The 26,307-nt window shown below is 42.2% G+C and overlaps 1 protein-coding gene across 2 annotated transcripts in view; it reads left to right on the top strand.

The window, feature by feature from the left end:
• The first annotated feature begins 5,190 nt into the window (after positions 1–5,190).
• The window catches only part of USP9X (ubiquitin specific peptidase 9 X-linked), a 96,371-nt gene continuing 75,254 nt past the window's right edge, over positions 5,191–26,307 (top strand). Inside the window, exon 1 of one of the 2 annotated variants that reach the window (XM_040055113.2) lies at positions 5,191–5,464. The gene's annotated coding sequence lies outside the window, so the exon portion shown is untranslated. The remainder of the gene's footprint in view (positions 5,465–26,307) is intronic. The other variant, XM_040055111.2, reaches the window with a different exon arrangement.

Here is a 26,307-nt window from a genome sequence, read left to right on the forward strand (position 1 = left end):
ATTTCAAACTTCCTTCCTGTAAATATTTTTAGATTTAAGCCTTTCTTAGAAGCTATTTTTATAAAGCTCACATAAACCCATTGATACAAGATGTTAAATGGATCTGGGTTTCTGTTCAAAGCATGCCAGCATGTTTATTTCAAAATCTGTAGTTTACTCTTAAATAATATTTTCCTATTGTTTCTGATCACACTTTTTTTTTTTTTTTTTCCTATTCCAAAAGTGTAGTGGCAACCCTTCTCTTTCAGACTACCCTGTTTTGAAGTTTTGAAACTTCTCATGGTTTCTTAGTGAGACTGGTTTCACATGATCCCATTGTCTGGCTCTGCCTCGGCCTTTGATTCTTTCATTCATTTCATTCCTAATTCAGCCCATTTCAGTAAACCCCAAATGAGGAAAAAGGGCTTTCAAAGAGATATTAATTCTTACAAAATTTTAGGAAGACTGCTAACAAGAGGAGGAAGAAATGCCAGAGAAATGCCCATTGCTGGAAAGGGAAGTACAACCCAGTTATTATTCCTCCTGCTTGCTATTAGCTAATTGAACTCCTGACCAGCCCAGCATATCCAACATAAAGCAGGCACTCCAGCACATGAGGGATGGAACTTGGGGTTGGAGGGAGATCAGGGCTGGAAGGGTGTAGGATGCTCAGCCCATGGAAAACAAGTTGCTTCCGTCCTTCTGCGCCCGTAGCAACGCTGGTGTTTACAAACCTTACTGAGCAGAAAATGGCCATCGCATGACGTGTCATGGATGGGGCTTGTGAGCAACAGGCCCCCTCAAATCCTGCCTGTGAGCAGAGAGGCATGCAGGAAAGCTGAGGAAATTGCAGGGGTTCACAAATCTGCAGAATTTCTCACTGTATTCTTTTGAACAATGTCCTCATTTAGCACATTTAGGAACATTATTGACAAGTTTTAAGAGCAGTTTCCCTTCTTCCTTCACTCTGCTCTCAAGGCTGGAAGGAAGTCAAACTTCTTCAGGGTTCTTGTGGATGAAGAGGACCATATGGTTGTCAAATCAATTTTTTGAATTCTGTCCAAGTCCTACGAGACGGATGCTTTTCACATGGACACCACATGGCTTATCTGAGGACAGTTCAGCTAGGAATGAATTGGACAGGAAAAGTGCTTTTAATTGTTCCCTCTCCAAAGATAGGCGAGATACTCTTTTAGGCCTATAAACTCATTTTTGACAAATGGTCTCTGCAGCATCTTCTGAGCATTTGGTAGGCACACTGAGAATTTCTGTTTATGCTGTTCATTTAACCCATACATGCACAACTAAATGAATAACATGAAAATGCCACACCACGTTTCTCTCAGCACAAGAATTGTTCCTAACCAGATAACATCCTTTCCTCAAAATGAGAGACCACAGGTCCCTACAATATATTTTTCTTATAAAATTTCCATGATTTCTGCCTAAGTAACCATTCTTTCGTACCTGTAGTGGGGAGCACAAACTGGATTTATCTTTTCAGAGTGACATTATGCCCATTCCTACATCACTGCTAATATCTCTTACAATCAGAAAACAGAAGTTGAAAGATGGAAAGCTACCATCAAGAAGAGAAGTCTTACACTGATGTGAGGAATGGTAATTAAAGCAGTCACCTCAGGAGAAACTAAAATGAAATGTCTATACTTGACCTTTATTTGCAACAGAAAAGAGATAGAGCATCACTCCAGGAGAGTTTTTACAACTTTTTGATACATCATTATCACGGGAAATTTTTTCCCTAATTTTGAATGTTAATTTATATGTATAGAGTAAGAACTGCCACACAACCTGTTGTTTTCTGAGCATTGGTGGACAGTGTGTGATGTAGCATCCAAGGAGCTGAACCAGGAGAAAAAGATCTTTTGTCAGTCTGTGGAAAAATTCTGCTTTCTCCCATCTGCTATTCCTCCTTTTGCCACCCCACTGCAAAGCTCCACAGCTTTTTAATGCAGCTCAGCAGCATTTTAAGTTTCATTTTTGTCTACTCATGGAGCAGTGCAGCATCAACCAGAGTTTAAGAAGTGGGGATAAACACACCCATTAACATAGAGGTTTTCTAATTTCTGAGTAATTCCCTCACCAGAATGTTTTGTTTTTCATTTTCTGCTAGTTCACAACTGGTTTCACTTTTTGTTTGATGGGCTAGCTGCAGTGCTGGAGCAGGAAAGCCTTCAGGGAAATGTTTCCCTTCCCCACATTTTCACACTGAATTAAAGATGTCAGAAGAGCATTTCTAATCATACCAACAATTTCTAATCACACCAACAGTTGTGTACAGTGGGGAATTAACCAGAATTCTGTCACACTTCTCTGTGTGGTTGCTTACTTAGGAACATTTAGTCAGATTTGTGAATGCCTGCTGACTTCTGTCTTCATCTCATGGGTATTCTTTAATCAGCAATTTATCTCGCTTGTATACTTTTGTGTCCACAGCTGCTGCACAAAGACAAACTGGTAACATTTATTTGCAGTGTTGGGGTGTGTGAACCTTTTCAGGCAGAGGAGTGTAGCACAAGGTGAGCCACAGCAATGCCCTCAGAAGCCTGAGCAGAGGGGCAGGCATAGCTTCTTGCTTGGGGGAACAGGAAGAATTCCCCAGCCAGAAGTCCATGTGCAGTTTGCTGGTTCAGGAACCACACAGGGTCATTGCAGACCCAATAGCTTCTTTTATTTGGTGCCATAAATAGCTGTGTGCTTCGGCCCGTTGTGACCTTTGATTAGCATGGCTTCAAGCAATTGCTGGTCTGTCATGCAAGTGCAAGATTCCTCTAGTATTGCTGTGCTTCTAAAAATTGTACATAAAGTAGAATCTAAAACCTGTAAAGTACCACCAAAGGTCCCGGGGAGTTGAAGAGGAATCGGTTCTTCATCTGTTCCAAGCCTAAGGTTTCAATTAAAATAATCAAAGCTTCCACTCTCTCTTGGCTGAAGGAGGGAATGCTTGCTACAAGTCGCACTATCATTGTTTCCACAACTACTGTTTGTATTTTTTTGGTGTTGTTGTTCACTTTTATGTGAACTGACAGGCAATTTCTTGGTGGACAATTGTCCAATTATAAAAATCCAGCGATGTGTCACTCTTTGGCTCTGCCAAAAAAAGCCATGGTAGTCAGAAGGAACACAATATTTGGCTTGTCATTAAAAAAAGAGATCTACTTAACAATAAAAAGAAATGACCATCAACAAACACAGCAGTTTATTTATAAAGATAAGTGTCAAAATGTAAGCAACTACAATTGTTTGAGGCATCACCGTGCCTCTGTAAGTTATAAACAGTGAAGGGCTTGAGGGAGAATACTGTGGTAGCAAGGGAAGGAACAAGCATTAATAGGTGGAAAACAAAGCGGATAAATGGGAAATAGGAGGAAAAGCTGAAAGTAGTTGATAAGGGAATAAAAGGAGTCCACAATACCATGCCCAGAAGCATGAAAATCCCACAGATGAAAGGGCTGTTTTGATGTGATTACATGTATTTCTAACCCACATATGAAAGACTTATCCTTGCACACTTTCCACCATGGTTATGGCTTGTTTTTATTGTTGAAGAAAATGCACATAAAGCTATTCCTTCAGCAAACAAACTGTTGCACCTGTACAGTGATGAAGCAGCTGCATCCCTTGTCTTGTTTACTGAGTGGCTAACACAGCAACATACTTCAGATTTCCATCCCAAATAATACCATCTAATGATCAGCAAAAAAACCCTAATAACTCTGCTAAATTAGGAAATCTCAGAACTTATCAGCACTTGGTTTTGAACTCCAGCTTTTTACTGTAAAACACCCACCCAATGTTGTTCCAACTCCTGCAATGAGCAACTGGCTTTTTAGTCTTTCGTCACTATGTGGTCCAAAAGATAAAACATTTTGCACAAGAGCTAAGGTTGTTGGCCTGAGCCTCTCCAGCAAATTCCAACCTGTGGAGCCTAAATTCCTCTTGAGTTTTCAGCTCAGTACCGTCTCTTTCACTTCCTGCTCCGAAATTCTTGAATGATGCTGTTAAAATGAGACTTTGATCTTGGAATACAGAATAAAAAAGACTTCAAGCACCGCTTCAGGTACACCTGAAGTCCGAATTCCCCGTATCTGCCAAACTTCTGTCCTGCCACAAGGCATCCTTTCCCGTTTTTATCAGGTTTTAAATCCAGGCTTGAAGTCTTCCCGGTCGCTATATAAAGCACGTACATTGACTGGGGTTCTACCCATCTCATACTGTGGCCATGTACATGCAGACGTATCAAAGAAAGGAAAAAGAACCAAAGAATCACAGAATATTCAGAGCTGGAAGGGACCCATGGAGATCATCGATTCCAGCTCCTTGCCCTGCGCAGGACATCCCAAGAGCCAAACCATGTGCCCAGAGCGCATCCTGAGCTCTGCCAGGCTCGGCGCTGCGACCGCTGCCCTGGGGAGCCTGCGAGAGGATCAGAAGGTCCGTCTCGCTTTTAAAAAGCGCCGGCGTCCCCGGACCGGACGCCGGTTCCGCGGGCGGTGAGGGTCGGAGCCGCCCCCGCTCCCCTCCCGCTCCCGCTCCCGTCGCGTCCCCAGAGCGGCGGGAGGCGGCCGCGCTGACGTCACCACCGTCACCGCCCTGACGTCATCATCCGGGCCCCGGCGCGCGCCCGGCGGCGCGGGCCACAATGGGGAGCGCGCGCGCGCCCAACCGACGCCGAGCAGGCCCCGCGCGCGCCCGCGCGCCGCCGGCCGTGTGTGTTGTGTGTGCGCCCCTCACGCTCCTCGTCCTTCCCCTCACCGCCGCCCCCGCCCCGCACACGGACACACGGGGGGCCCGGCCGCGAGCGGCGGCCCCGGGCGGGCACACGGGCGGCGCGTCACCGCCGCGCTCGGGCGGCCGAACCGCCGCCGCCGCGCTGGGCCGGGTGCGGAAGGCGCTGCCGGCGCCGCCATCTTGCCCACGGGGCCCCGCCAGACGCGGCTGCGCCGCCGCCGCCGGGAGCGCGAGGAGCCGCCGCCGCCGCCTCCCTCCGCGCTGCCTCCCCCGCACCGCCGAGCCCTGAGCGCAGAGCTTCCCGCTGCCCGGCCCGGTCCCGCCACCCCCGCCCGGCCGAGCCCCGGGCTCGCGTCCGCCCACCCCCCCCGCGTGCGCCCGGTGCCCGGACGGGGCGGAGCGGAGCGCGCAGGCCCCGGCCCAGCCCCAGCCCGAGCCCAGGCAGGGCCGCCGCCGCCGCCGCCGGGCAGCAGCTGGTGACGCAGGAAAAACGCCCCAGAGAGAGAGAAGCGCTCAGGGCCGGCACCCGGAGCGCGGGCAGCGGCACCGGATTTGCCCTCCCGCTTCTCGCCGCGGCGCGACCGAGTGGGAACCGGGGGAAGCGGAGCCGCCCCCTCAGAGCCGCGGCCTGGCATGAGACCGTGCCCCGCCGGCCGCCGGGCATGAGGCAGCGCCCAGGAGGGCTCCGGGCCGCCGCAGCAGCCGCCGCGGGACGAGGGGAAGCGGTGCGCGGGTGAGTGCGGAGCGGTGCCCGGGTGGGGCCGGGCAGCTGTTTGTGCTCCCCGGGGATGGGGTTCCGCGGGCCGGGGCGCGGCTGGGGGGGAGGACGGAGCTCCCCGGGACCCGCGGGGCGTGAGGCGGCGGCAGCGCCTCCCTCGGAGCCCCGGCGTGTCGGCCCCGCACCGCCGTGTTTTGGAGGGCGAGGGAAAATGGCTGACGGCTCCTCATCCCCGGCTGCCGGCGGGGGGGAGCGCCCGGCGCCCTCGGGGGGCTCTGCCCGCCCCGCCGGGGCCCTCCGGCCGGGCCCCCCGGATGAGAAGGGCCCGCTGCGTCCCCGCAGCGCTGCGCCGGCATCTCCTCCCCTGGTTCTCGCTTCCCTTCGCCCCGAACGCCATTACTGAGGTGGAGTGATTGGGGCCGCGTAGGCCCGGGCGACGCCTGGAAATCAGGCCCTGCCGAGGCGCTTTCCCGACGGTCTCAATGAAATCCAGCAGCACCAGCTCGTTCACGCCCGCTGTAAACACTGTTAACACGTAGGCCACTCCTCTGGCCTCGGCTTCCAGCGCCCCGGCTTCCATGTACGAAAAACGTTCGTGGCTTTTTCATCTAATTCCTGCAGTCCGCCGCGCCGCTTCTCTTCGGAGTTGAGTCTTAGGGCTTGTCTGTAGCGATTTATTTTAGGCAGGACAGCCCTCTTCCCTTGCCCGACGTGTGCGGCAGGGGTAGTTTCTTGTAGTTTGGCCGCAGATACTCTCTGTTATTGTCCTCGAGAAAACGGGATTTCACCAGTTGGATGGGATACTGGGGTTTTTGTGTGGTGGTTACTACCGTGTTAACGTGTGCCGTTCCACTTTGCGCAGCTTTGTTTGTATACAGCGGGAATAGCTTTTGAAAATTACTTATTTTGTTTTTGAGTGATCTCTTGTACAGGCGTCCAAAAATGTTGGGGTAGTTTTTAAGATGCCATATTTGATTTTCAGCTTGCTCCTTCAGAGGTCCAGCTAGGTGTTTTGAAGATTTGCAGTAGCTCGCAACTGTACAGGGGGAAAAAAAAAAAAACCAAAACAAGAACCTTTCAGAGAAGAATTGTTCTAATTAAATGTTCAAAGGTCTCCCAGGCTCGCTGCAGACATATTGTGTCTGTCTCAGCTGTTTTCACGTTATCTGTACAACTCGGTTTATATTCGCAGCTCTGCACTGGACGTTTGTATCAGCCCAAAGACCCTCTGAAGTCGCAGGCTCGGAGCCAGCACAAGGCCTGCTTTTGCTGACCTACTTGCCGAACTGGGGCCTGTTTTTTTATAAAAAGTTGTTGAATTGAGATACTGTTATGCATTCTTCAGTATACTTGTAGCAACACTTGCTATGACAGGCCACGTAACCTGCGCTTTTCAGCAGCTTCTCAGACGCCCGACAAATGGGTGGTAAAATTGTTACATTTAGGAAGGGGCTGTTGATGGGTGTTTGGGGAATTGACCTTAATTGTTTGTGGAATAGAAACAGTGTCCTTAGTTTGAAAGATTTAGAGGTGGCTACAAGCTGTAGGCAGCTAACTTTATTATTCATATTGTACTTGGAAATTTTTTTTTTTCTTTTCATATTTTACTTGAGAAATTGTCCGGCCTCCCCACCAAAAATGTTGCTGATCAAGTTGCATATTTATTTCAGCAAAACCCGAGTCATGCGTGAGGGAGTTGGTTTGTTTGTTTGCTTGGGCTTTTTTTGTTTTGTTTTCTAAAATAATGCTTTTGAGTCTTTGAGTTGAAGTAATGTTTATTCTTTGAACCAACAAACTACAGTAACTGGTACCAAGAATTTCAGGGAGGCATATGGGATACGTGGATTGATTATTCTGTTGCCATACCCAGACAACAGTGATGCTTAATGATAGCTGTGTACAAAACCCAAAAACATAATCATAAAGCTGCAGTGGAAGAAACTCAAATTATCAGCATGTTTATGGGGAAGGAATTAACCAGAAATAAATGTAAGATGGTATCACAGTAACTTTTCCCTCTCCAGTGGGTCTTGTACTTTTCTTTTGTGTAGTTTGTCTTCAGGGTGTTTCTTTTGGGAAGCTTCTGTCCTAATCTTGCCTGGCGGCTGCTTCATGTCTTGCAGAATTTGCCTTTGTGGCAATTTCTCTGCCCATGGAATTGACAGGAAGTCTACATCTGGAGGTGGTAATCAATAAAGACAGTGGTAGCAAAACTGTTTTTGGTCTCTGTGGAACACTGTCACCCTTACATAAACATTTTATTCCCCACATTGTGGTGTCTTTGTGCTCAGAAACAGACCAGTGCAACTACTCTGTGTTCTAAAGGCACACTTTTAGCTTTATGCATTTTATTAATATGCTGAAATTCGTAGATGAGAGAGTCAAACTAAAATAGTGATTAGTGTCTCTTTTGCAAAAGAAAATAAACTTCTGAGAAAATAAAGGTACCTGTAATACCTTTGTTCCAAGACATCTTATATTTGAAATTAAAATTAGTTTAGGACCTTCCAGTATGAATATAGCCTTGGGTAAGAATGGATAGGAATTAATTTATTTATTAGTTTGAACAATTTATTTTTAAATGGCTTTGAAGTTCTGTTTCTGTCAGGTGTGTATTGAAAATATATTAAATTCCATGGAAAGTATTTCTGCCCTTCCTGCTCTGGTTTAGACAAGTTCTGAACTTATTTCAGATATTTGAATGAAAAGTACTTTCGTGTTAGACAGTACTCTGAGTGTAGAGATGTATCTGTATATGCGCATATAAATATATATGTGTGTCTGTATATGTATTTACTCACTTTTTTAGAAAAGAAATACTGTTTTATCTGTTTTAAGGGATCAAAAATAAGTATATTTTGAAAACATCCAGATCAAGATAACCTCATATTGTGAAGTAAATGAATCGAAGGTGTCCCTTACTTTTTTTAACTTAAAGCAGGATTTTATTTTTTTAAAGACAATTCAAACCCTGCAAACCATTGAAACTTACTTACTTTAATTCTTTTTCTTGTAATCACAAGAGCCTTGCTTATCCAGCACTTGCAGATTCCAGTGTGAAGATGTAAGAAACTTTGCTGGATTTTATGTTTGTTTGAAAAGTTGTAAGTGTGAAGGCTTTTGTGTGCTGTAGACAGTTGTTTGCTGGGTGTAAGCATTAATAGTAATCTGAAGATGTGGTTGTGGTTTCTCTTGTGCAGGTATCTTAAGTTTTTCTTGTGTGGATGTGTCTTCTCTTCAGCCTCTGTGTAGCTGCACCCAGTTTTATTATCCGTATCACCCCTGTTTGAAATCAGAATTTGAAATTTAAAGCTGTACTTCAGGGCATGTTTTGGGAACACAGCTTGGTGATGTCTGTGGTTCATGTAGTCCTCCTCTCTTGCAAAGCTGGCAGCATTGTGTGCTGCTCCTGTAGATTTGTCTCATATCACACATGTTATCTGTCATCTGTAAATACACATTACTTTTATTTTTTAACGTAACTGAGCATTGTTCTGATATTCCATAGCAGAGGAGGAGGCAAGGAAGGTCTTCTGTTAGCGCATGCAGGGAGACTTGAATTTTTCTATCTGGGAAGTTTGAGCTACTTTAGATTCTGTGTTAGAAAAACACAGCGACTTTTTTCCATTTATCAAACCCAGTTTTTTGTTCTCTTACTAATGTAGGAACATTTGAAAGTTCTCACACTCTTATTATGAAACCATAATTCATTATGAGTTCCCTTTTTAGAACAATTATGTTGTATTGGCTGGTTCTCTTATGCTTAAGGCTAGAACTGACTTGAGAATATGGTTAACAGAGGTTTCCTCTGCACTTTCCCCACAAAATCCGTGGGATTTTGATATTTTGTTTAGAGTCTTCAGTAGGCAGACAGGGCAGAAAGCTCTTCTGTCATTACCTTGCACCCTCAAAATGTCAACTGCTGCCTTTCTGATCCATTACAGTGCCCACCTGAGCCCTTTGATGCATTGAGCATGTTCTGTAGATCTGGGTTGGTAAAGTAATTTAAAATGGGGTGTTGGTAACCTTACAGGAGGGCTGTTAATAACTGTCCTCACTGTAGAGGATAGGAGGAAAATAAATAAGGTCTTAAAGTAGCCAGTTGTGACTTAGTATTAAATCTTTTTGCTTCTCTCTCTTTTTTTTTTTTTTTTTTTTTCCTTTATGGAGCTTAACAGCATGACCAGTTTCTTCTGTATTTTCTGTTGTGAATTTTCTAATATTTGCTTTGTTTTATAAGAAGCCATTAGTTACTAATTTTATTTTGAGAGTTGAATTCAGTCTGCTTATTATTAAGGCTTTTTGGTTGCGAGTTGTTGATGTGTTTTCAAATAAAAATTATAACACTGGAAATGAAAACCACTGGGATATAAGTATGTTCCCAAGATTGCTTTTCAAAAGAACATTGTTGGTATATGATTTTGTTGAAGGATTAGTTACTATTGACTATGAGAATTATTTGCTTTTGGTTAACTTTGTGTCAGTACAGCTCTGAAAGAGATCCATGTGATGTAGATTTAAGATCTAGGTGTGTTTTGAATGCTGGTATTTTCAACTCTTTTTCGTGAAGTCAGATTGAGGAAGCTTTGGAAGTAATGGGTAACTGTCAGGAATGTTACTGTGGGAAGCTTTTATTTGTATCATCCTTGATCTGCTTACAAAACCACTGTGTAACCCTGTTTAGTGACTTAGTTTACGTTGCACATGCGACTGCCAACAGAAAAATATGATTTTCTTGCATTTAGATCTTTGCATGGACATTTCAGTAAATCCTGCTGTTTGGTAGTTAGCATTTAGCTGTGGATTTACTCAGAAGAGGGGAATTCCACATTGCATCATTCCTTAGAGATGTGAGTTTTCTTTTCCAAATTCCATTTTTAAGCTGGGATTCAAGACTGTGTTGAAGGCAAGACATCCTTGTCGCATGAGTTTCCTCATATCCTCTGTTACAGATTGCAAAAGACTTCTTTTTTTTTAACAGAAGTGTTCAAATGACTGCTTCAAAGTAATGAAAAGTATGTGGAGGGAATTTCAGGGCTGTCTTTTCATTAAGCTTTCATGTAAAATGCCCCAAACCGAAGTAATAGAAAATTGTCCCTAGAAGCACCTTTGAGACAAGTAGCACTTTTTTGTAACAGTCAAATGGCAACATGGACTGAGAGAAAAATGCCCAATTTCCATAGGGTTCAGTCCTTAAGTCATTTAATTGCTGCTTAACCTTTTCTCAAACTTCAGCAGGGCTAGGTGGGGAAGAGAAAAAGGTTTGGTTTTGTGTTAGCGTGGTCTTAACTGTAACAACATGAAAGTAGGAAAAAAAGATTGTTTAGAAATGTGTTCAGTAAGAAAAATCAGTAGTGATGTCAGTTATGGTCTCCGTTACCAGAGGCTTTTTTGGTGTCCTCACTGACACTGTGGTGTGGGATAGTGGGGACAGGCCTGTATTGGCTGTGGGTGGAACTTCAGTTTTCTTGTCCAGAAATAAATTTGACAGTGAGCAGAAGAAAAGTCTCTTTTCTAATATAAGACAGGAATGAACATTGTTGTCAAAACACTGGCATCTTGGTAAATGAGCCTTGAGTTGTTTATAGTTTGCTTTTATATTGTTTTAGCAGTAGAGTACTTCAGTGTGATTTTTAGTAAATTTCAACTGGACAAATCCATGAATTTGAAAGTTAAATGAGAAAGATATATCTGTTTAACTTAATTTTTAGTTGAGTAGGTTGATGAAAAACTAAAATTTTTATTAACTAAAACCTTAAACTATAATATAAACTTTATTTTAGACTTTGTAGATTTCTGATTTAGAAATAGAATGTTAATTGTTTGATAATTTCTAATGTTTCCTTTTAGTGTGTTTTCCTGAATCCTTTAGCTGTGAGGATTTCCTCTTTTTAAAAATCTTAAAATGTGACATAAATCCTCTGGAGCTTGAAGATATAACTCAAGTGGCTGGTTCTACAGTTTCATGTTCCAGTTTTGCACAGCTCTCCTTATGTTTTGACCTGTCTTTCAGGCAGTGTTTTATTAACACAGTGAGACCTTAAAATCCCAGGTGCTTTTCCTTGAATGCTTATAGTGGTGTTTATATAGGCACACGTGTGCACACACTCTTGCAGTGGGACTTTTTCTGGCATGTTGTACTGACTTTTTTCCTTAGGTGAGGTGGTAATGTTGGATTTCTGAAGCACTTTACAGTTCTCTTGCTGTGTCAGAATGTCTTTGTGATAGTTTTGGTAATTAAGCAGGAACACATCCTGGACATTCCTGCAGTTTGTGTTCTTACAGCAGTTCAGCCAGGTTGCTGTGGTTGGCAGTTTGTTACGTGTCTAGTGAAGATGTAGTCGAAAACATGAATTCCCTTTGTGCCATTTGGGAAGCCTTTTTTTTTTTTTTCCCCGCTTCCATGTATAGGATTGGAAAAATGAGGTTTGCTTTTTGTTGTTGTTTTTTTGAATGGATGCAGGAACCATCAGCTGTGTGATGTTCAGTGAGATGATCAGTGAGGTCAGTGGTAGTGAAACCTTGCTGTAAGCTAATGTGTAGTGAAAAAACCCCAATCAGTCCCAGCCTCTGGTTAGCAGGTGTATGACTGGAATTTTCCACTTACCTGCACCATTCTGAGATTTTTGACTAGATGAAGGAGGATTTGGTAATTCATCCTGCCATGAATGTTCCTTTTATTTTCTGTCACTTTCCTGGTAATGGTATGAATATTTAGGACCGGTAGAACTCGGGATATGTTGCCTGGAGGCAGCTGGAGGAGGATGGTGGTTAGTTTAGTTTCATTGCTGGCAGGTAAGAGCCAATATCAGAGTTTAATTTGGATGTTCCACTGCACTGTGCTGGTTGATCCTTAGATGGTGCTTCAGAAGATCATCTTTTTCTGAAGTTAGCACTGCCCTAGTACTCAGTGTATTGTTTGTGTCGCATTTACCCAGGTACAGGTGTCACCTCGAAGGCGGAGGTGTTGTGCAGGTTATGGACATTATGTCGGCCAGCAGTGAGTAACTCAACAGTTGAGAGCAGAGGGTCAAAATCTCTCCTGCTTCGTGCTTTCAAGTATGTGTTTACACTGTGCTACACCTGAAACACAGTTTGAGGATTTGGCAGGGTTGATGTGTCACTGCAGTTCTTTCTGGGTGTGAAAATACAATAAATAGCTAGTAGTTTATGCTTAAAATGAAGACTAACCCTTTAGTTCTACTTTAAGTTAGTCTAACAGCAAGATTTGCTTTAAATGTGAGTTTGTCGTTGTATGTCACTTAAGTTCTAAGTTGCAGTTGTCCACTAGAATTCTTTTTTCCATGTATTTGACATAATCAGTTTAAGTTCTTGTCTTAGAACTTCACTCTAGACATGGAGGGGAAGGGAAGAAGCCTGAACAACCATGTTGTCATTTAAACAGTTCAGTTGCAATGATTTTTCCTTTGACAGGAATTGTGCAGAAGTTACTTTAGGGATACATTTCTGTAGGTGTAAATAACTTTGCTTCTTACATAGGCTGCCCAAATGTTTGTTTTCTCTTAAGATACTTTCATGATTTTTGTGATGATTTTTCTTAATAAGAGAATTTTGTTAAAGTTTTTGTAGTTTGCTCCTACTTGCCTGTTGGGTCAGGTGTTAGTGATCTGCTTTTAGGGAGAGTTGTCTTGTCTCTACTGAACAGCTAATGTTCTGTTTTCCCAGAATTGGTGATGCTGGGTGAATACTTTGGAGACACTTTCTAGCTGTGAATAAGCAAGTGTCTGCATTACAGACAGCAGCTTGTCACAGGGTGCATATCATCACTTGAAGTTTTTTTTTTGCCTTGCTGCATTTGTAAAGATGAGGTTGATGGTTGAGGTGACTTGTTCCTGAATGGATTATTGATAAATAGAAGTGAAAAGTTTGCTTTCTTATTATTTCATCAGGAAATTTCATGGGGTTTGTATTTCAGAGTGAATTTCTCAACAGAACTAAAAGGTTATTTTTTTAAAACACGTCCATTATTCATTTTTTAGTCAAATTATCAGATGGCTCAGTGAAGTTACTTTAAAATTGTGTGTGGTGAAAAACAAATGATGCAAAGAGCCTTGGGAAAAAAAATTATGAATCATGGTCTGTGTAAACGTTTTATAAGCATTTAAGAACCATTTAGGGAGCTGGTAGTGGATCCTGTGATCCAACCTGGCCTTGAACACTTCCAACGATGTGACATCCACAACTCTTGTGTTGTGACATCAACAGGGCAACCTGTTTGAGTGCTTCATCATCTTCACAGTAAAGATTTTCTTCCTAGCCCCTCCTCTAAAACTACCCTCTTCCAGCCTAAAGCCATTCCCCCTTGTCCTGTCTCTACATGCCCTTGTCAGAAGTCCCTCTCCACCTTTTTTTAAGTCCCCTTTGTGGACTGCAAAGTGCTCTAAGGTCTCCCCAGAGCCTTCTCTTCTCTGGGCTGAACAACCCCAGCTCTCTCAGCCTGGCTTTATGGCAGAGTTGCTCTGACCCTCTGGTCCTTTTCCTGATCCCCTCTGGACCTGCTCCAGCAGGTCCATGTCTTGTGCTGGGGACCCCAAGGCTGCACACAGCTCTGTGGGTGGGATGTCACCAGAGCAGAGTAGAGGAACAAAATCCCTTCCTTCACTCTGCTGCCCGCACAGCTTTGAATGCAGCCCAGGACACATTTGGCTTTCTGGGCTGTGAGTGCACGTTGTCTCGGGTCATGTTGTGCTTCTCATCCCCCAACGCCCCCAAGTCCTTCTCCTCAAAGCTGCTCTTATTCCATTCTTCTGCTGGCCTGTGCTTGTGTTTGGGATTGCTCTGACTCTTATGTAGGACCTTGTGCTTGGTCTTCAGGTTCCTCTGTGTTTACATAAACATGGAATGTGGGGAAATATGAGAATGAAGCTTGTCATTAAACTGGAGTTTTCCCCACTCCCCTTAGTTAGAGACTCTTCCTCCCACTGAATCCCTGACTCATTCAGTCAGATGGAATTAGATGGTCATTCAGTATTTTATCTGGAATTCTTTCTGTAAAAGCAAGTGTGACATCAGTCTAAATCTGAGTAGAATTATTCCTTTGTTAATAAGCTTGATAGGTTCTTTAGGTTCTTTCCATTCTCTTCCTGTTTGTTACCCAAACATTAATCAAAAAGCTTGTGTTGCCTTTGTGTTATTGATGAAGAACTGAGACACAGAGGCTGTAAACTTCAAACCTACCTCTTGTCATAACTTTTCAGTGGATTTTTGTTAGATATTCAGGTGTTACACAGTTTTGTTGGCTTGAGTTGCTGTTGTACCTCCTCACTCTTTCTCAGTTTTCTCTTCTCTCAATGCCCAGAAGAGGAAGACAAAAAGGTTAATCTGAAAAAGACCGGTGTGTTCTCCAGCAGTGTTTTGGAACAAGACACAGAATTAAATTTGGAAAATTCTATATAGCTGCCTTATAAGCCAGATATTTCCCTTTGATTTCTGAAGTTCTGTTTCTTTCCTTATTAAACATCATTAAACTTGTGTGACAAATAAGGTAGGGACAATTTTTCTTCCTGGTGCCTCAGTTGATTACTGTTTACCCAGGGGACTTAGTTTGATGGAAATGAAATTACAGTAGAAACCAGATTACTCTGAAAATTCCAATTAGGTAGGAGCAAAATGACAAATTGAGCCTTTGACAAATACAGAGAGCATGTTGTGTCTGTCTCATGCAGACACAAAATTTTGTTAAATGAAAACTTGTGAAAACGTCGTAAGATGTTGACTGTCACAGTGGATGTAGCTGTTGTACTCAGGTACTCATGCTCTGTCATCTCTAGTTCCAGTTTTTTTACCTGAGTTTCCAGGTAATGTTTGTGTAGAGTTTTGCTTACAGTTTCATAACTATGGCCTTTTTTTTCCTTCTTCTTTTTTTTTTTTCATCAGAAGTAAAATTTTTGCCACCTTCTGTGTTTCGCAGCTTCCATGTTACTTGCTGTAGCTTCATCATTAAGTTGTCTGCTTGTAGTGAGATTATTCAAAGTATTACTGCCAACAAATTTTCCTGACTCATTGTGATCTGCTGAGTATTCCACTGGCTTTATAATAATTTCCAGGACGGTTTGTTGCCTTCACCTTCTCAGACTTCTTGCACTTGGCTTTATTTGCTGTGGCTGCTTAATATTTCTTTCATGACAGAACTTGTGCTGTTGGTGGACTGACATTCCTGGCATTTATCATCTACTAAACGGCTTTCTCTGTGTGCATTTTGCTGTGATAGCCACTGTGCTTGGAAAGAATTTTGGTCTTTATGACTTTTCTATGTTGTAAAGACTCATTTGTGCTATAATGTACTTGAACCTTGTTATATGTTAGTTAAATATGTGCTGATTGTAATGATCTGTATTTGGTTTCCTTCGCTTTCCCTCCTCTTTTAGGCTGTAATTTCATGAGAGATTTGCAGTGATGCTGAAAGAGTTCGTTCTGTTCATGGTTCTGTGTTCTTCCTGGTTCTCCTGCCATTGTTAGTGTTCTTATGGCTTAAGATACAGCTGAAAACTAACATGATTATATTCCTATCCTCCAGTTACCTTTCAGCCACATTGGCTTCTTGATCTGGCTGGTGATGTCGTGATGCAAGGGCTAATTCCTTAGTGGTGAAAAAGTGGTTAGGATGGAAGCCAACAGGATTGCCCTCCTCCCCTTCTTGTCACAGTGGAGACTTCTCTGATTTCAGACAGACTGAGAGGCTTTACACTGTGCTAAGGCTTGTCCACATGCAGAAATACAATGAGACTTATTTTATCAGGATATAACACTTGTACTGGGCAATGAAATTGCTGTTTCCCACTGAGATTCCATCAGTAGAAGCAGAATAGATCCACGCACACTCTGTGGTGACAAAACCACCTTATTAGAGTTCTGTTACTCACATGGCGCAGGTTTAAGCACTGTCCCTGAGAAGAACACGTCCAATGTTCCTCTTGTCTCTCCTAGTAGGCTCAGCTCAGAAGTGGGACCTTTGTAGGCTGTTTTGTGACTGAAGGGAGGGCTCTTTAGCAAGGGGTTTTCTGGGATTGGCAGTTTATGGGATTATTTCGGTCCAGGGAAAATAGCAGCAGTGTGTGTTACAGATTTTTTTTTTTTTGTGTGTGTGTATGGTGGGTTGTGGTTTTTTTGAATGACTTTCTGGTTTTTAGATAGCTGCAACAGAATTCTTAAACTATTCTCAGTGCTTAGTTAATAGTTGATTGTTTTCTCTTGCATTTCTCAGTAAAGAAGATGCTTTTTAATAGGCTTTATGCATACAGGAATACTGTGTTTCTGGGACAGTGGTGTCACTCCTTGGTTCCATGGTGGGGAGTGAACAGTGGAAAAAATTCCCCTGTTTCACACCCTGCTTTGTTCTTAGTGTACTTTCTAGGGGCTTCTTGTTCCTTTCCAGCCTCCCCTGATATTTATCTTTTTGCATTTACATCAAACTGAAGCCTTCCTTGTGTTGGCAGAAGGAACACGAAGACAGAAGACAAACTGCTGTTCTGTTGCCTCTTCTTATTTCCCTCTAGAGAGGGCAAGGTTTTTGAGGGGAGTAGTTACACAGGTTCTCTGGAGCAGGTAGATCATTCTCAGGGATTTCTGGAGCATTCAGTCTTCCTAGGAAGATGGGCTGGTATGAGTTTGGTTGGAATGGAGCAGGTTTAAGGCAGACAGTATTAAAAGACATGAGCTATCATCTTGTAACACCTCTAGGGAGCTTGTGCAAGCTTGATTTTTCAGGCAAAGTATCTTCTGACTGAAATGGTTGTAAGGCAGCAGAAAATGTCAAAATGTTTACTTGCAGTTATCTGGCATGGAACAGTACAGAAATCGCCAGGCTGAGTAGGCAGTTGGTGCATTGAAACTAGTGGGGGGTTTGGCTAAGTTTGTTAAACAAGTTGTGAAGAAGCTTATTGAAAGACGAATTTTAATGCTGGTGTCACTTTCTTCTGTATTAGAGATATTTGAATTACACTTGACAATGATGATGGTAGAGTTTGGGTTCTTGTGCTTAGTTTGTGCTGATTAAACATTAAATGAAAAGCAGAGTTTAAAAAAAAGTGAAATTAAAGCTAGTGCAGTAACAAGAATGCTTAGATATTTGAATTTAAAGCATTTAAAAATATCTAGGTGTTTCGCAAAGTTATTTTTGTCATGGTTCAAGAATGTAATCTGCTTCCAGCTTAATACCTGTGTTAGGTGCTGTATCATGCTTTAATTATTTACAATTAACCAAGCAGTAAGTTGTGTTGATTTTATATTTTGTGTGAAAATTTCCATAATGTGCTGATAATGTCACAGAATATTAGACATAAAGACTACTACTGATTAATTAATTTTCTTTAGTACAGTGTTTGACATAGTTTAGAGAAACCATTAAGTTTTCCATAGGGAACATAAAGGGAGCCAGAGAGGCTGAGCCCGATTTTTGCAGGTCAGTTTTAAACTCCACTTTTCTACCAGAATCTTTACAGTCCAATTGCAGTATTGGCATCGAGTGCTGTGCACCACGGTGACACATCAGGTGCTGCGCATAAGCAGGGTTTAAGAAATAGAGCACAAGTAACATGTAAAAATAACGTTGTAATAATATCCCTAATTTACTGGCTGAATGACTTTGGCCAATGTTTCAAATATTTATAGTCCTGAGTTTTGCAAAGCCTTAAGTGCAGTATGTATACTATAAATAAAGGCCACGTTTTAAAGCTGCAAGTGGGACAAATCTGCAGGATGCCATTATCCTTCCCTTCAGATTCTTGAGAAAGAATGAAGGTAGCAAAAGCCATTCAGCGCTTACCAATGGCCTGGTAAAATGCATGATTCTCATCAGAAATTACAGAATCCACATGTTTGGGTCTCAGGAAGAAACCAAGGCTAGGGATGGCACTGAACACGCGTGAGGATTTGGACCTCAGTATTGTTTGGCACAATCTTCCAAGGGTGGAATGTTGACGGGTTATTTCTTTTTTTACTCTGTTCCATAGGAAGAATTGGAGTTGTGAACAGTATTAAATGGCTCTAGTACTTCAAAGGGAGTGTTTTTGATTTAGACTTTTCTAATTAACCTTTTTACATTTTTGTCTGCAGTTAGTATTATCTGTAATCTTGAGGTACTTGGACTAGATGATCATTGGAGGTCCCATGCAGATGAACAAAATAATTCTATTCTTAAATATTCCTGTAATTGGAGGAGGAAGTAGATATGTCATCATTTTACCTTCATCAATCCTGCCTACGAAATTGTGTTTAAAAAAAGTCTGAACTTTCTCTGTGAGCTCCGCAGCAAAAGAAGAAAACAATATCCAAGGAAGTTTCTGTTTATCCTGTGCTAGAGCTAGGGTACAAAATTTGTAACAATTATGAAGGGTTTGAGCTCCTCTCATAAAAAGAAGTGAGATAGTCTGTGGATGTCTTTTGGAATTTACAAGACCCATGTTCTTTTCTAGTTAACAGTAGGACCTGACTCAGAGAGACTTTATAGAATCTAATGCAACCTGAAGTAACAATGAAATGTTCCTGCTTAAATTACAATATTTGATACAAACTCCAACGTTTTTACCAAGTTAAAGAGGCAAGCGTTTGATGATGAAAGAAGAAAGGAGCCTTGAACACTGCCAGAGTTGGGCATCCACAACCTCCCCAGGCGGCGTGTTCCAGTGTCTCACCTTCCTCAAACTAAAAGATTTCTTCCAGATATTTAACCTACATTTCCCCTCTTTCATGCCCATTAGTCTTTTTCCTGTCTCTACCATTCCTGATGAAGGGTTGCTCTCCAGTTTCCCTGTAGATCCCCTTCAGATACTGGAAAGTTGCTGTGAGGTCTCCACTCAACCTTCTCCAGGCTGACCAGCCCCAGCTTTCTCAGCCTGTCTTTATTAGGGAGATGTTCCACTGCTCTTACCAACTTTTTTGTGGCTTCCTCTGGACATGCTCCAACAGTTCCATGTCCTTGTACTGGGGACACCAGAGCTGTACACAGCACTCTCAGGTGATGTCTCAGCAGAGCAGAGGAGGAGAATCAAAAGGTGTTAGAGACTATCTGAATTTCTGTACTGCATTGTAACACACTTGTCTGATTAAATTTACAGAAACGAAGCAGTAAAAGAAAAAATGAACCTTTCCTGAGTGAAACCAGAGTTATTAACATGATTTTAACAAACAGGAGCACATTTCCTAGCCAAACTCTTCACCTAGCACTTCACAATTTCATACTGTTAATATATTACCAATTATATAGATAAAACTATGAAATTACTAATAAATCTTGCACATGGCACATCGCAGAGTAATGTGAGTTATCTGGTAAGCTTGGCACAATAAAATGTGCACTAACACAGCCAAATGTCAGGTCATTTACCTAGAAAAAAGCACTTACAGAAAACTTTGTATAGATTGGTGAACATGGCAAAAAGCACAGTTATTTTACAAAAGCAACTGTCTGTGAACACCACAATTGTATGTATGTAGAAAGAATAAATCTTAGCACTGTCTTTTTAACATAAACATGTAATTTTGGTCACAGAACTGATAAGAAACTTGTGAATTACAGCCTTTTACATCTAGAAAAAATACAAGTACCCAAAAAGTTCTCCCTCTACACCAATTTGCTGCCGCAGTGAGATGAGAGTGCAGTGGGATGAATCAAATATCTGAGCCCATTCGGGAATGTGGGAGACCGTCCATTGCCAAGGTAGCCTGGCTGTTCTGGGGTTTGCAACTATTTATCTACTCCCTTGCAGTTGGGGAATAAAGATGTCCTTTTAAGACTGCTGTTTCCATTCTCTTTGACTTTTGGGCTTATCAGAGGGAAAAAAGAACTGAGAAATCGGCAGACAAGAACTACACAACCTGTACTTTTAACTGGCGCTTTCCTTTCAAAAAAATCAGAACTGCCAATCAGGCACACAAACAAAATCAGGAAGAGCAGGAGAACCTACCTCTTCCTCCAGCTTTTGAGAAGAGGTACAGCATTTCCTACATATGACATAGTGTCTCCTCCTTGGTTCTGAAGCTGCAGATTATAAATACAGTAAGGTATTATTCGAGCTAGGAGCTTTTAAGCTGTGGACTTCAAGAACAGAACCAATACATCTAAAATACATATTTTTGCAGGTATTTTAGCTTGTGATACAAGAAGACAGTTGACTGCTTGAATTAGCACACAGAGCTAAGAAAAGCAGCTGATACCACTACCACCTATATATAGATGCACTTTCAATTAAAAGTAATGTACATGCAGAGAAACCATCTTTAAGCATAACTCCTAAAGCACAAATGATAAAGAGTCACATTCAGTAAAAGCGTTCTTAGTATCAAGTGAAAAGGAGGATGCTGAATGCATTCCCAGAGCACTGGGACTGTTTTGTGCTCAGGTGTATTGGATGCTTGCAGAGGTGTAGCTGTCCCATCCACTTTTGAATTGGGTGAATCCAGGACCAAACTATGCATTTAAGAATCAGAAGTAAGGGACCAAGAGCATTTAATCTGTCTTCATTGCAAACTTTACACATACTCTTTTCTTGAAGTAGTGATAGATATAATGATGCAATATCAATTACTCCATAGATGATAGATTACCAACTGTGAATGTATTCCTTGTCCTTGCCTGAACTGTTCTGTGGCTGCCTGAAAAGGACTGGATTTGCAGTTGGACCTGAGGTATCAGCTCAATCCTAATTGGTTCTATTTCCAAGAACATGTTTTTTTTGGGTTGCAGAAGGACAGCTTTGTGCATAAATAAACCGTAGCCTAATTGGAAAAAAATACAACAGTGTGAATTGGGTCTGACTGAAACAAATTATATACTGAAGTTCTTTGATATTTTTTGTTGTTTTAGTTTTGGAGGTGTTTCTTACTATAGCCTGTTCTATTAATACAAGGTAAAAGTAAGTCTTTCCCACTTCTTAGCATGTTCATTGGGAATTCAAGAAAAGGGCTTTATAGTAAGTGAAAGTCGTGGTTCAAAATGTCTAAGCATTTTAAAATAGATTTTTGTATTTACTAGATAGATGTTAGTAAGTTTGCTTTTCTTAGGTTCCAGTGTGTGCAGTTACCAGTGGTTTTTATATTTACTGGATTCTGTTCTTGAAAAGTCTGGGGTTTTTATCTAAAATTTTCATCTCCCACCATAAGCACCCATATTATTTAGCTACTTACCAGTGCCTTGAATATTGTTTCTTCATTGCTGGGAAATGTTTAGAACAGTAATTTGAATAATAGAATTTTAGGGGCTGTACATTTATGTTCCTCTTCCTTCTGCCACTGAGTTACACTGAATATCCTTGAGGATGTATTTTGATACCAGTTGCACCAGTGTAACTCCCAGTGAAAGCTCCTGAGTGCAGGGATGGTTGTACAGGATGAGAGGCCCAGTCTTGCTCAGCACTTTGTCTTTGATAGCAGCCTGAGATGTGCACCTATGGAAAGGCATGACAGCAGGGCCACAGCTCCCTGAGGGGAACTCAGTTAATTGCTTTAACATTTGGTGGGGTTTTGTGTAAGGCATTGACTGGATGCTCTATATTTGGATTTGTCTCTGTTTACTGTCACGTGAGCAAAACACCTCTCCAGAACAGGAGCTGAACTGTTTTTTCCATCTGGTAGCCAGAACTAAGTGTGTGATCTGAAGGCTTGTCCTTTTGTTACATTATTTGTGAAAAAGCATCATGTGCTGGAAGTAACCAGGTATCTGACTCTTACATGTCCCAAGAGTTATTGGCAGGTGAATGTCTTTTGGAGGAAGACCCTGCTGCTCTCAGTTCCCTCTCAGGGCCTGACCTTCAGCAATTACTGCTTTGAAGCAAGATAGTCCTTTGATGTATAGTGTTTCCTTTTTTATTTAAGTCTTTTGGGAAGTTACTCCATGTGGAAGCACCTCTCCTCTGAAGGCACACTGAGAGGCTTGGGGCTGTTCAGCCTGGAAGAGGCTCTGGGGAGACCATAGTATCAAGAGGGGCTTTCGGGAAAGCAGGAGAGGGACTTATGGCAAAGGCATGTAGTGATAGGACAGGGAGAATGGCTTTAAACTGACAGTATGTTTAGAGTAAATATTAGGAAGAAATTATTTCCTGTAGTGAAGCACTGGCACAGGTTGCCCAGGGACATTGTGGATGCCCCATCCGTGGAAGTGTTCAAGGCCAGGTTGGATTGAAGAAGCAGCCTGGTCTAGTGGAAGGTGTCCTGTCCTTTGCAGGAGGCTGGAACTGGAGGATCACTGCGCTCTCTTCCAACCCAAACCATTCTGTGATGCTGTGAAACAGGTTAATGTTTTGAGTATGTCAGCTTTGTTGTCTTGGTGTGCAGAGCCAAATCCTGTTGTCAGCCTTGGCTTGAATGCAGTTTGTTTTGATTAGAATTTCTTGGCCTTCAGGTTCAGAAGTTCACTTTCTATGCTTTCACTGCTTGCTTAAACTCATGTGAATGCTCCATGAATTAGCATCTTGTACAAGGTGAAGTTGGATACTGTTAAGTAGATGTATCTTAGCTGAGCTTAGTCCCAACACTAAGTTTTGAAATTAAAGAAAGTCACAAAAGAGCTGAAGTATGTTTCAGGACAATTCCCCTTTGTTATGTGAATTTGAGGGCAAAGAGACTTGTATGTTTGCATGGATGTTCTCAATGTTCCAGAAACTTATCCTGCTAATTGACTTAATTTCAGTGTATGATGAGAAATAATCAACAAAAAAGGTTACTTGAAGTAACCTATTTTTCAATGAGAATAGTTGTAGTTTGTAACCATTACAGTTACTCAAATTCTGTCTTGTTCTGTACCATTAAGACATTTATTGGTTTGAACTAATGTTGGAACCTGATGCAGTTTACTAAGTCTCATATACACTCACTTCTTTAGGAGGAGAAGGAATTTAAAGGATAGTAATTTGTATTTATTGTATTAATGGGTATTTATTTTATTTTGGTAATATATGCTATATGAGATAACATTTTCTCATTGCCCCTTAACAGGTATTGTTTAAATGTCGAAAGTTAGATACTTCTTTCTCTACTGAATAGTAGCTTAATGGCAGGTTTGGCATTAATCATTGAATGCATTTCACTTTCAGTGCATGTCAGTGTCAATGAGTGAAAAGCTGCGACCTCCAGTTCTCTATTCTGATTATGTAAATAATTTCCTCCTTCCTCAAAGATACAAGGCACAGGGAGGAAAGAAAATGGAAAATGTGTGGGGGTGTGTATATATTGTAACTCCTGAATTAGGTCAGTGTTACAGATTTGGGGGAGATGTTTTCTGGTTGAGAAGTTGTTCTGGTCAAAATAAAGGAATAGGGTAGAAGTCTAGAATTTTTAAACTAGAATCACATCATAATCCTTGTGATGAGTCAGTACTTATTAAGGTTTTAAGAAGGCAGTTCCTAGAATCCTGTATGAAACAAATCAGTGATACCTTTCAACCCCAAAGTTGTATTGCTGCTGTTAAGCCTTTTTGCATTACAGCACTTCTGATGAAGCACATCTGTGAGGTCCTGTTTCATGGGAACATCATTCTGTAAATAAGTTGTTGCATGGTTGTTGGAAAGCTCTGTTGTTACACGTTAAGCAGACTCTTACTCTGGCATTCATTGTTACCACATGGCAAAGTAGATTTTGTGACATATGTCCTCACTTGTGTATATCCAGAATACTTTAGTTAAAGGAAAAATAGGTCTGTCCTACTGGATAGGGCTTAGGTAATGCTCATGAATAATGAAATGTATTTTAAGGTCTGCCTCTGTCATCTGGCACCTTGCATTTGCTTTTTTCTGAGACTCTGTATTATGAGCAGGTAATTCAGGGAAAAGGGAAGTATGTATTGGGGTGTTTCAGTTACTTTTGAAGAGGAGATTTTGAGAAACTCAAATGAGGGTCATTCTAGTCAACATATTAGAAACTTGTGTTTGTTCTTTTATCATTGCATGCTAAGATGCCATCCTTTGTGTTTGCTGTGACATGTTACCATGTAACAGAGTATTGTGGACCTATTTGCTTCTTACCACCACTTACCCAGGAACCTACATCTGATTTTTTTCCCTGGCTTTTGAAAAAGTGCTTGATTTCTTCCCAAAACCAAGTTAACCTATTCTGCTCTGTAGGCATGAGATTGCAGACTGTGGTGAGGTTCAGGTGTGCAGCTGTATTGGATGGTTGAGCCTGGAAGCTGAGGCCCCTCCTGAAGGACAGTGCCTGTCTGGTGTCCTCCCTGTGGGCAGCAGGGGCTGTCTTGGAATGCTGCTCACATTGGGTGGTGCCTTCTGAGAGCGAACCATACAGAATCAGAAAATCTATGGTTGTCTTTTTCTGGGGCTACTGGAATTCCAAGGAGTCAAGTGGGGTCAAAACTGGCTTTCACTTACGATTTAGTGGTGGATCCGGGTGACATAAGGAGATGGGAAAAACATGTCAAATAAGAATTTTCTCAGTTGGCATCAAAAGCAATGTCAGTGGGATTCATTTGATTCAGTCTTCATAGCCACATACATTGCTTGATTAGAAGTGGGAGGAGTGAGTTTGTCACTTAACAGGGTTCTGTCTCCATCTTGATGCTGTGTTAAAACATCCATTCAAAGCCTTGAGTAAAGGTGGTAATTTTTTTTTTTATGTGGCTCGTAACTGGTATAGAGCAACCCTGGATGTATGGATAGACTGGAGAATGAGATGCTGGAGGTCAGTGCTGCAGAAAGGGACCCGGGAGTCCTGGTCAATGGAAAGTTGAATGTGGGTCAGCAGTGCCCTGGCAGCCAGGAGGGACATCCCTGTCCTGAGGGACATCAGGCCCAGCATCGCCAGCCGGGCAAGGGAGGGGATTGTCCTGCTCTGCTCTGGGCTGGGACAGCCTCACCTCCAGTGCTGGGGAAAGTTTTGGGCACCATGACATAAGAGGGAGATGAAGTTCTTAGAGAATGTCCAAAGGAGGCCATGAGGATGGAGAAGGGTCTGGAGGTGAAGCCGTGTGAGGAGGGGCTGAGTGCCCTTGGTCTGTTCCGCCTGGAGGAGACTGAGGGGAGCCCTCAGTGCAGTTACAGCTTCCTCCTGAGGGGAAGAGCAGGGGCAGGCACTGAGCTCTGCTCTGGTGACAGTGACAGGACCCGAGGGAATGGCCTGAAGTTGTGTCAGGGGAGTTTGAGGTTGGATATTAGGAAAAGGTTCTTCCCCCAGAGGGTGGTTGGGCTCTGAACAGGCTCCCCAGGGCAGTGGTCACAGCACCAGCCTGGCAGAGCTCAGGAAACATTTGGTCAATATTCTTGGGCACAGGGATTGACTCCTGGGGTTGGTTCTGTGCCGGGCCAGGAGTTGATGATCCTTGTGGGGCCTTTCCAATTCAGCCTATTCTGTTGATTCTGGGATAATGTGCTGAATCCAAAATCAGAAATAGTAGAAATGAGATACATAAAGAAACTGACATAGAGTATCCATTAGAATTCAGCTGGATACAGGCAGTCTGAATTGTTCTGATGGGCTGTCTGTACACTTAAAACCAATATGTCACTGCATCAGTTTACATTTGTTTATAAATTATCAAATTAAATATAAATAGGTATAAAGGCTATTCTTGAGCTAAGCCAAGCTGCCTTGGTGCGTTATAATTCTAAAAAATTGAGTAGTCTGAATTAAAGAAGTGATGGGAATTCAATGTTTCATGGTTAATTAGTTCTAGAGAGATTAAAGCAGTGGTGTGTTCTCCGTGGGCATGCAGTTTGATGTTTTCTCTGAAACATAAATGGTAAATGAGTGGCTGAAAACAGAACTGGTAAACCACTGCCTTCTAATACTGTTTAAATTGCATGAATTGTATTAAGACTGCGTTTACGAAAGTATGTTTGTATATACTGTAATTAAAAAGGAAAATACCTGAACAAGGATATCCCTGCAATTGAGAA

This window comes from Hirundo rustica, chromosome 2 (assembly GCF_015227805.2).
Source record: "Hirundo rustica isolate bHirRus1 chromosome 2, bHirRus1.pri.v3, whole genome shotgun sequence".
Taxonomy (NCBI): Eukaryota; Metazoa; Chordata; class Aves; order Passeriformes; family Hirundinidae; genus Hirundo; species Hirundo rustica.